The following is a 10051-nucleotide window of genomic DNA, read 5'->3' as shown; positions in this document are numbered from 1 at the left end:
AAAACAATTATGGGAATGAGTAGAAGTTAGTTGGGAGACTGTTTGAAAGGTGGTAATCCAGACTAGAGAAGTTGGAGGTCAAATAGGGTAATAACAATGAAAAGAGAAAAAAATATTGTTTAAGTCCTCACACAAAGACCACCAGGTAAAACTACTGATGAGAAAACAAGAAAACCAATTAGATTTATTGGCAAGTATATTTAGTTTTGTGTGCTAGAGTTAGTCATAGTGTGATTTAGGCAAAGAATCTGTAAACCAGGTGATTTACTAGAACAGTCAGTGGCCTTATCTTTAGAACATATGAATAAATCTGAATACAACTGCTACATCTGTTTTGGAACATACGGCTCTGTATTAAGCCTAGAAAATTTGTTTCACTCAATATGATTTGGAACTGTTTCTGTTTTGTGAGTCAGGGACACTTTGATTTGCAAGTGGCAGTTTCTGTTTCACTTCTAAAGTGGACAATTTAAAACGTATTTGGAAATAGAATTATATGACAGTGTACCTGAAGGAAAGGGAGCCCACCCACTTACTCATTCAATGGGTATCTTGAGTATGCTTTTCTTTTTTTTTTCCCAAAAGATTTATTTATTTATGCATACAGAACTGGGACACAGGCCAGAGGTACAGGGGGTGAGAGGATTCACCAGTGACAGAGTGGGGGGCAGAAGAGGCAGATCTACCATGTGTACTGCTGAGGGGAGCAGCAGGCAAGACAGGAGAGGTCTGCTGCACTACATGGATCACCTCCAGGCCGGGGATCAAACTCGAATTTGTACTGAAACGGCTGTGGCTCACTTGCAGTGCTGTACATGAACCCTTTGTGCCACCAGGGAGGGCCTTGAATATACTTTTCAACACTATTCAACTATATTGAATGTAGTTTTCAACACTGTATCTTAAATGTACTTTGTGGGCAAAATGTTATTCTAAGCACCTGAGAAATATCAGATAGATAAGGTTAAACAGATGAGCAAGTAATATCACTGGTTATAAAAATTATGAAAAAAAATTAAAGTGATTGCAACTGACATGACAGTTATGATAGGAGGGGGCCTTTATTAGATTGCATGTGCATGGTAGATCTCCCTTGCTGGTGACTGTTGATAAGTTACTTAAATGAAAAGAAGCAGTTAGCCCTTGAAGAGTTCAGAGCAGAAATTAGACAATAGAAACAAGTGGTGCTAAGGTTCTAAAATAACATGTTGAGATCAGAGAAAGGAGTGTTAAAACTGAGTGAAAGAGGTATGCAGGGGACAGATCTTAAAGGAACTTAAAGGCATAGAATTTGTTTTTATTCCATCAGAGCATTTTACTCAAGGGAGTGACAGGGTCTGGTTTGTATTTTAGAAGATCCTATCAGTAATTCTATAGTGAAAAGACTGAAGTCAGAGGTGAGTGTAAAAGCAACTGGTAGTTTGCTAAAAGACAAAAAAGAAACATAGAGACTGTAAGTGTGTTCTTTATTAAAGAACATTCTTAAGAGCACAGTTTTGTGGAAACCAAGATAAAGTTAAAAACAAACAAAAAAAAAACATGGGAGATGATTGCCAGATAGTGGGTCTGTCTCTATTACTTGTTGGCCCAAAGAAACTAATTTGGGGTAGCATTTTAATGTTATGATAAAAGGAGCTCTGGAAGCAAAATTCAAAAACTTCTATCTCCTCTTAACTTTGATTGTAGTTTAATAAAGAAAACTACAGGCTTAATTCTCCTGTTTCCCTTCTCCCATTATAGAGTACTTGGTAATATTATGGAAGATGTATTCATATTTAAATTTTACTGACTATACATTTTGGGTAAAAAGAAATTGGTTTATGGTCTATTTTTCTATTATTGGGTTTGGGGGAGATTAAAATGCTCATAGACAAAGAGAACAGGTAAGTTAACCAGTATTGTAAATGTGTCGATAACTGGAGCTCCTGGAAGATATACTTTGCAAAGTTCTTGTTTATGAAATGCTCTTCATAGGATATCTCTACTTTATAATAGCTTCTGGTGATCTGAGGGTTTAAAGAGTATGCCTTTTAAAAATAACATAGAAATTATAACTATAACTATAGAATAGGAATGTTCCATACATAGTATATATAGCTAAATTAAGAAGGAAGGACCTGGGAATCTTCCTTAGTGTCTGAGACCTCTCCTTGCTTTGCTTGCTTCTGTTGATTGATCCTATTTCTGAAATTATTTGTAAAGCTTGATACTGGATAAGGTCTTAGATTTGTTAGTCTGATTCGACAATATGGTCCATTTTGTTCTATACATACACCAAGCTACAAAGTGTTGCTACATTTGAAACATGCTTTTGAGTTCCCTCCTATAGGAATAAAGACTTAAATGAACACATTATGTTTTGGCACAAGGAGTCCAAGAGTAGGGTTAGGATTACTGAGCTCTCATCCTTAGTGTCATTTAGCTATTTGTTTTTGCCATTTATAAAGGAAAGGGCTGAGTAATATGAATTTAGAAATCCTTTCTGGTTCTGATCCTAGAATTCCTAAATAGAAGTTATAAAAAATTTCTTTACAGGACAAAAAGTGAGTCCTCCCTCTGGTGGTCACAGTGTTCAAAGTTTACCCTCATTCAACCATAATCCAAGGATTTCAGTACTTCACAAATTCCACTAGCTTCAATGATCCAATCATCTCCAGTTCCATGTCATTACCTTTCTTTGCAATGACACTTGTTGGTCTTGCTTTAGAGTTATTTCATCCCTTCAGCAGATTCAAGTTTTTGTTTTTTTTTTAAAGATTTATTTATTTATGCATACAGAACGAGGGTATAGGCCAGAAGTGCAGGGGCGGTGTGAGGCTTTACCAGAGACCGAGTGGGGAGTAGAACAGGCAGATCCACAAAGAACACTGCTAAGGGGGAGCAGCAGGCCAGTCAGGAGAGGTCTACCACACCATGTAGATCACCTCTGGGGCTGGGATCCAACTTGCACTGAAGCAGCTGTTGCCAGCTTACAGTGCTGTGTCCTAACCTGCTGCACCACCAGGAAGGGCCCAGATTTAAGTTTTTATAAGATAAAAATCTGTTTTCAGTTATTTTTGTTTCCTTTCTTGTATTTATGAGGACTTACACATAAAAGGTTCTCAGTGAGTTTCTAGAACTGAATACACGCCCAGAAAAATTAAAAACCAGGAGAACTTAATGCACTGGCATTATGCTCACTATAGGAAAGACCTGAGTTCTTTGCAGAACTATATTTGTGGTTTTTTTTGTTGTTGTTTGTTTTTACATACTGGTGGATAGAAGAAAAATAATTTCAGGAAACAATAGCAGCAAATGAGATACTGTGAGGAGGGGCATGTAAAGAACAACAGCTGGACCCTCCCTGGTGGCACAGCAGGTTAAAGCACAGCACTAAGAAGCTAAAGCCACCTCAGCATGAGTTTGATCCCTGCCCTGGAGGTGATCCACATGGCGTGGCAGACCTCTCCTGACACGCCCGCTGCTCCCCTACAGCAGTGTACTTTGCCAGTTGGCCTGTTCTGCTCCCCACTCTGTCTTTGGTGAATCCTTTCACCACCCCTGCACCTCTGGACTGCACCCCAACTCTGTATGCAAAAATAAATCTTAAAAAAAAAAAAAGAACAACAGCTAAAGCTTTGAGTCCAATATTAGCTGTAAGAGAACACTGAATGATTTCAGAATGCCTAGGCAATCCTATCTACAAAGTAGGTAAAGTCCAAAGGATTTTAAACTTCTTAAGAAGAGTTTTTTTTTTTCTTCCCTGAAAAGCTGCATCTCCTGAATATTAAGCATGTCTTGTTTGTCCCTTGCAGAGCTATGGAAAAAGATGAACGTGTTTTTAGAAACATAATAAAGAAGCCAGTTGATTTTAAGGAACACAGTCTTCTGAGGAACACTCTGTCCAGAATCTCTTCTTTTTTATTTAGAAGGCAGTAGAGGGAGAGAGAAGATAGAGGAAAGGAAGACAAATTGACCTCTCAGTGAAATGAGCAGAAAGAAAAAGGACATCATTGAGGACCAAGAGATACAGTAGCCTGGAGAAATCTGAAAGAGACCAGGATTTTCCATGAGTCTCAATGGGAGAAGCATGTCGACTGGTTGCATTAACTAGAAAGTTTTGCAATTTACAAGAAGAATATGAGCGGGAATGTTGCCAACTTTGTGAAATGGAGCCAAAAATTACATCCTTTAAAGCCTTGGCAATCAAATATAACTGAGGGTCAGCTTCATCTGGAGAGATTTTAGAGAAATACATCTTGCTATCCCATAGAAAAACAAGTGAAAAGTTTGAAATGACTCTTCATAGAAAGGACTTTGAATAACTAACAAACACATAAAATTATCTAACCTTACCAGGGACAGATATCCGGGTAATACAAGTCAAACAATGTTTTGTTCAGCATACTGGCAAAAATTTAAAAGACTGATATTATTAAATATGGGAGGAAATGGATACCTTTGTACACTGCTAGTGGGTATGTAAATTACTAGGGGTCATTTTGGACATATGAAATCTGGTGATATCTATTACATTTAAGAATCATATACTTTTGTACCCAATGTTTCCATTTCCCAACCTTTGCCTTCAAGTAATTCTAACACATGATCACCAAGATGCAGTTGTAATGATTTCTTACCCTAATATTTGTTTTAGAAAACTTTTATCATGGAAAATTTCAAACATGCTAACTAAATAGTATAATGTAATACAGCCCCATATATGTCACCCATCTAAGAATGTTATTAATAGCTTTAAATAGTAAATAGTCTACATGTCAAGTCACAGGATACAATTAAATAAAAAGTAGTATATTAAAAAAAAGTAGTATATTCATATGTTGAATTTTGGAATGCTGTGCAGCAGTATGATAAATGGGGAGAGAGCTTTACATAAATGGACTTCAAGTCATGTAGTGGTAAAGCAAATAAATAAATAAACAAAAACAATTAGCATGTATATAAAGGACGTACATAGCACACATGCAGGAACCTGCCTTACCACTTATTAGGTGTGTGAGTTGGGCCTGTTTCCTCATTTGTAAAGACATGATGTTAACAGTATATATTTTATAGGCTAATTATGAGCATTAAATGAGTAAAACACTTAGAAGATAATTTGGCAAAAATTAAGTATTACACATTCTTATTTGTACAAAAAACCATCTACAGGTTTGTCTAAAAGAGTGTTTCTATGATACCTTCTGTAGGCCAAAATGGTGTAAAGCAAAGAATTGGCATTAACGTATTTTTAGTAGTCCCAAACTCCTAAAACAAGATACCAAATAACACAGAAATCCTAAATTTACATTAATTTATAGTAAAAGCAAGTTGATAAGGTACATACACAGCCATTATAAAGTAGTTCCCATGGAAGGAAGCAGTGATGTAGCGCTTGCTGTGCATGTTCTGCTTCTAGATCAATTGCAGCAAAAGGAAGGGAGACACAATTTTCACATTGTCTTTTGTTGTTCCTCTTCAGGAAGTTCTTTCAGTTAGTGAAAAAAAGTTCTAAGATCTTATGTAAAAACTAGATGGCACACTGTGAACTTTCCAAAGAAGGGGTTGGGGACTGTGCTGTCCTTTCTAATCTATCAGACAAATTACATACTTAAGAATTGGAACCTGTTGTTCTTATCATCCACAGCTTCAATTATTTTATGTTTGAAACATCCTGAAGGCAGAAAACTTGTTTTCACTTTTGTTTTCCAGCTTTTAGGACAGTTTCAGGTATATTTCAGCTGCTTTAAACAAATATTTATTGTGAAGAAATAACTGTCTAAATGGTAAATGAGAGAAGACTGCATCATTTCTTTTGAAAATTTTTTTTTCTCGTATTGGTAACTATACCTCTTTCTAGTTCAAGAAATAGTGGACTACTTTTTTAGAATATAAGATACTGTATTTGTGTTCTGAAAGGTCACTTGAATATTTACTTACCACTCATTTTACTGACTTATGAAGCTGGATACACATTATGCTTCTCTTTCGAAATGATATCATAATTTTTTGTTTTACTGACACACTGTGAGCATCTTGAGGGCAGGGATTATTGTCCTTTGAGTCCTTCATTGGGACTGGGTACAGAGACCTCACAGTAAATACTTGAGAAATATTACTGAACGAATAAATTAATGGTGTCCAATAATTCTGACTTAAAGCCTTTTTATCTGAAGAATTTCCTGTTCTTATAGCATGTCTTCTTCTTCCAGATGAATCTTCTATTGCGGGTGTTCTCAAGACAACATCTTAGAAAATTCTTGATTCTCCCTGCACAAAAGCCAGCACGTTGTTGTTGCTCCTTTCACAAACAATGTTTGTTCTCTCACTGAGACCTAATTAAACTGTTATGGCCCCAGTTCCTCTGAGGACTAAACCAAGGGTGATTTTTTCCAGGCTTCTAATCTCTTAAATTGCCTAAGCGTCAAAATTTTCCCTGTGGCCATTATTGGTAACACCTTGAAATAACTGAAAATTATGCCAAAGAGGAAACATGCTTGCATGGAAAAGCCCTCACTTTTAAATAGCAAAATAGCTCTTAATACTGAAGAAACAAAATCTTTTCTGCTTTGTGAACCAGTGAAAATCTATAAAAGTGTATTTCCCTTGGGTACTTTACATCATTAGCATCCCGGTTTCACACTTTGCTTTAACAAATAACTTATTTTAAAAGTTTCTCCAGGGAAAAGACAAGGAGCCAAAAATATCTTGAATTAAAACTTTGCCTAGCAACCTGGTAAGGTTGTTTCATACAATTTATGAAATTTAACTTCATGAAGAGAAGTCTTTGTGATTTTTTTGTTTGTGATTTTTTTTTTAAGATTTATTTATTTGTGCATACAGAACTGGGGTACAGGCCAGAGGCTCAGGAGCGGCGAGAGGCTTCACCAGAGACAGAGTGGGGAGCAGAACAGGCAGATGGACGAAGTACACTGCTGAGGGGAGCAGTGGGTGGGTCAGGAGTGGTCTGCCACGCCATGTGGTCAACTCTGGGGCAGGCGGGAATTGAACTCATGCGGAAGTGGCTTTAGCTTTTCAGTGCAGTGCTTTAACCCACTGCGCCACCAGGGAGGGCCATTTTGTTTGTGATTTTTTAAGTTTGTACTTAAATTTCATGGTTAGCAAGGAGGAAAAAAAAATAATGCCTTACATGTGAGTAGCATCTTATGGTTTTTATAGTATACTTATTATAAATGCTACTGTAATAATTGATCACCAACTGCATGCCAGAACATTGTGCTCACTCTGCATACAAATAGATACATGTAATTAATCTTTGCCACAATTCTCTGTAATAAGAGGTATTACAGTCTTATACATTGTTAATGAAAAACTAAGGTTTAGAGTTTAGTAATTTAAAGTCCAAAGTCATATATTTAATGAATGGATGAACATGGAACATGGATTTGTTTGACTTTATTTCACTTAGTGGAAATCTTAAAATGTTAAGGTAACAAGTAACTTTCCCTTTTATATGTACCTGTTTCCCTATGTTTGTATTTAACTTCTCCCCTCCCCCCCTTCCTCTCCCCCTTACATCTCTTCTCAGAAATAATCAGCCTTACCACCTCTTTCATTCCCTCTTGCTATAGATGTTCTGAATTCCTGGTACTGTCTAGGGACACAAAGCATTCTATGAGAGATGGGGGAAGGGTGCTGGCCAGGGACACTCTTAGAAGTTGTTTTCTGTGGGTGGTTAACTCCTGAAGCAAGATTTCAGAATGTAGCATGAATGTTTTCTCCTGGAGTTGTATGACCACCAGTTGTATAAATTTTCTCTGTTCTCACCTTATCAAGAACTTCAACTCTTTCAATGCCCCTTTATTAGCAATCTCTCTATTATTCTCTGCCATAAAGTCAAATAAAAATCTCTCACTTGCTTTCTTCAAATAATCAACCTCTCCTACCTTAAAGCTTTCTCCTCTTGGGTTCTGTGCTAACACTCTTTCTTGTTTTCCTCCCTTTACTCTAAATGCTCCTTTCTTCTTTACTTCACTGGGTACTCCTCCTTTGTTCATTATAAAAATTTTTTCAGGTTTTGATTTGAGTCTCCTCTTTTCTTTCTATATTCTTTTCTTAAATTATATTCTTGTGATTTTAAATTCCATCTAAACTTCCAAATTTATGTCTTCACTCTGGGTCTTGCTTCTGAGTCCTATTTCTAGTCCCAATTATCTCCTTGCAATTCCCCTTGAATATTTTATAAGCCTGTCAAACTTAACATTTTCCAAAACAAACACTAGTTTGCTTCCAGTGCTCATCTCAGAAATGGCATTATCCTTACACAGTTGCTTAGGCCAGAATGCTAAAAATTAGCTTTGGTACCTACTTTTCTCTTATCTCTGCATTTAATTCATCATCAAGTCTATATCAAATCAGTTCACCTTATCTGCTGACTGTTCCAGTGAAAGCCTCCACACCATTTCTCACTGGATGCTTTTAATGTCTTCAGCTGTTCCTATTTCTCTTGCTTAAACTTTTGAGTGACTTGTGCTTTACACAATGTCCAACCCTGGCCTAGAAGGCCATAAATGATCTGGCCCATGTCTACTTCTCCAATTTTATTCCAAACACTGTGCTCTTAAGTGTCCTCTTTTAGTTCATTAGACAGGTCAGATTTTTCAACTTCTGACATGCATATTTCATCTGTCTAGGAGCCTTGTAAGTCCTAACCTGGCTGCCTCCATCTTGTCCTTCAATTTTCCTCTATGTTTCTTTTTGGCAAGATTACCATTGACCTTCATGGTACTGACAAATACAGCACTTTTTTTGTTTTGGTTTGTGCAGCAATTTTCAGTTTCTTAAAGACTAGCATAGTGATTTCATATAGCATTTCATAAATATAAATATATGAATATTTCATAACATTTCATAAATATTTATGAAATGCTTTTAGTAGGCATTTCATAAATATTTCTAAATGAATGAAGGTATAAGCAGAACACCTCTTAAAAAGTAGTAACCCTCAGCCTCCCAACACTGTAATGGACAGAAACCCAGAAGGAAGGTTCAAAAGAGACAGAGGAGTTCCGGACAAGGTACTAGCAACAACTGTCTTTGTCGAAATTTTTCTAACCTTCTACCTAATTTTTCTAATTTAACCATTGATTCTTCTTCTGTGCAGTGGTGCAGGGGCAGTGAGAGGATTCACCAGAGACAGAGTGGGGAGCAGAATAGACAGCCTGGCGAAGTACATTGCTGAGAGGAGCAGCTGGTGTGACAGGGGAGGTCTGGGGCTCTATATCCCATCACCTCCCTGGCTGCAGATAGAACTCACCCTGAAGTGGCTGCCCCTAGCTTCACGCTGTGCTGCAAACCGTGCCAACAGGTTGGGCCCAATTTTTTTCATTTTTTAAGATATAATTTTTAATTTTTAGAAATAGGTCTACCTTAAATTCCTTTGACGAGTCGTAAAAACTCATTCAAGGAGATTATTTTTTTAAACCGGCAATTTTGAAAAATTTCAGACCTAACAGAAGTAGAAAAAATAATATGAACCCATTACTAGTTTAAACAATTATTCATTTAGAGTTTATCTTCTTTTATCCTCATTTCTACCATTATTTTCGAGAACATCCTGGATGGTATTAATTCCTCTGCAAATATTTCAGTATATATATATATATATATATTATATATATACATATATATATTTTCTGTCAGCTGGCACTTCTTTCGTTTCTGAACGTCTTAAAAGGTGATATGCTCACTGAACAGCATGTTGCTCTTCCCAGAAACCGGATTACTAGCAGAATGATGATATTTCATGACTTAACCAAACCGTGTTAAGTTCTCAGAAGGGGGTTTGGGGAAAGGTGGGTATTAGCTCACAGCCTTCCCATATCAAAGAAGCAGGAATGTATTCCACTTTTTAAAAACTTGACCACATGAGTCCCTACCTTGCTTTGCCTACTTGCTTCTGCTTCCTTCATGAATTCATTACTCTACCGGAAGTTTTCAAATTCAAAGCATTTTTAAAAATATAGTATTTCCACCTGAGAAGCTTTTTCCAGGCGGGATCACTCATGGGGCCGTGCCTATGGGGGGCGGGCCGTACCGAGGCTCCACCCCG

This window comes from Condylura cristata, unplaced genomic scaffold (assembly GCF_000260355.1).
Source record: "Condylura cristata isolate star-nosed mole 26May11 unplaced genomic scaffold, ConCri1.0 scaffold00002, whole genome shotgun sequence".
Classification (NCBI taxonomy): Eukaryota; Metazoa; Chordata; class Mammalia; order Eulipotyphla; family Talpidae; genus Condylura; species Condylura cristata.
The sequence above is the reverse complement of the archived record's forward strand: the minus strand, read 5'-3'. Positions refer to the sequence as shown.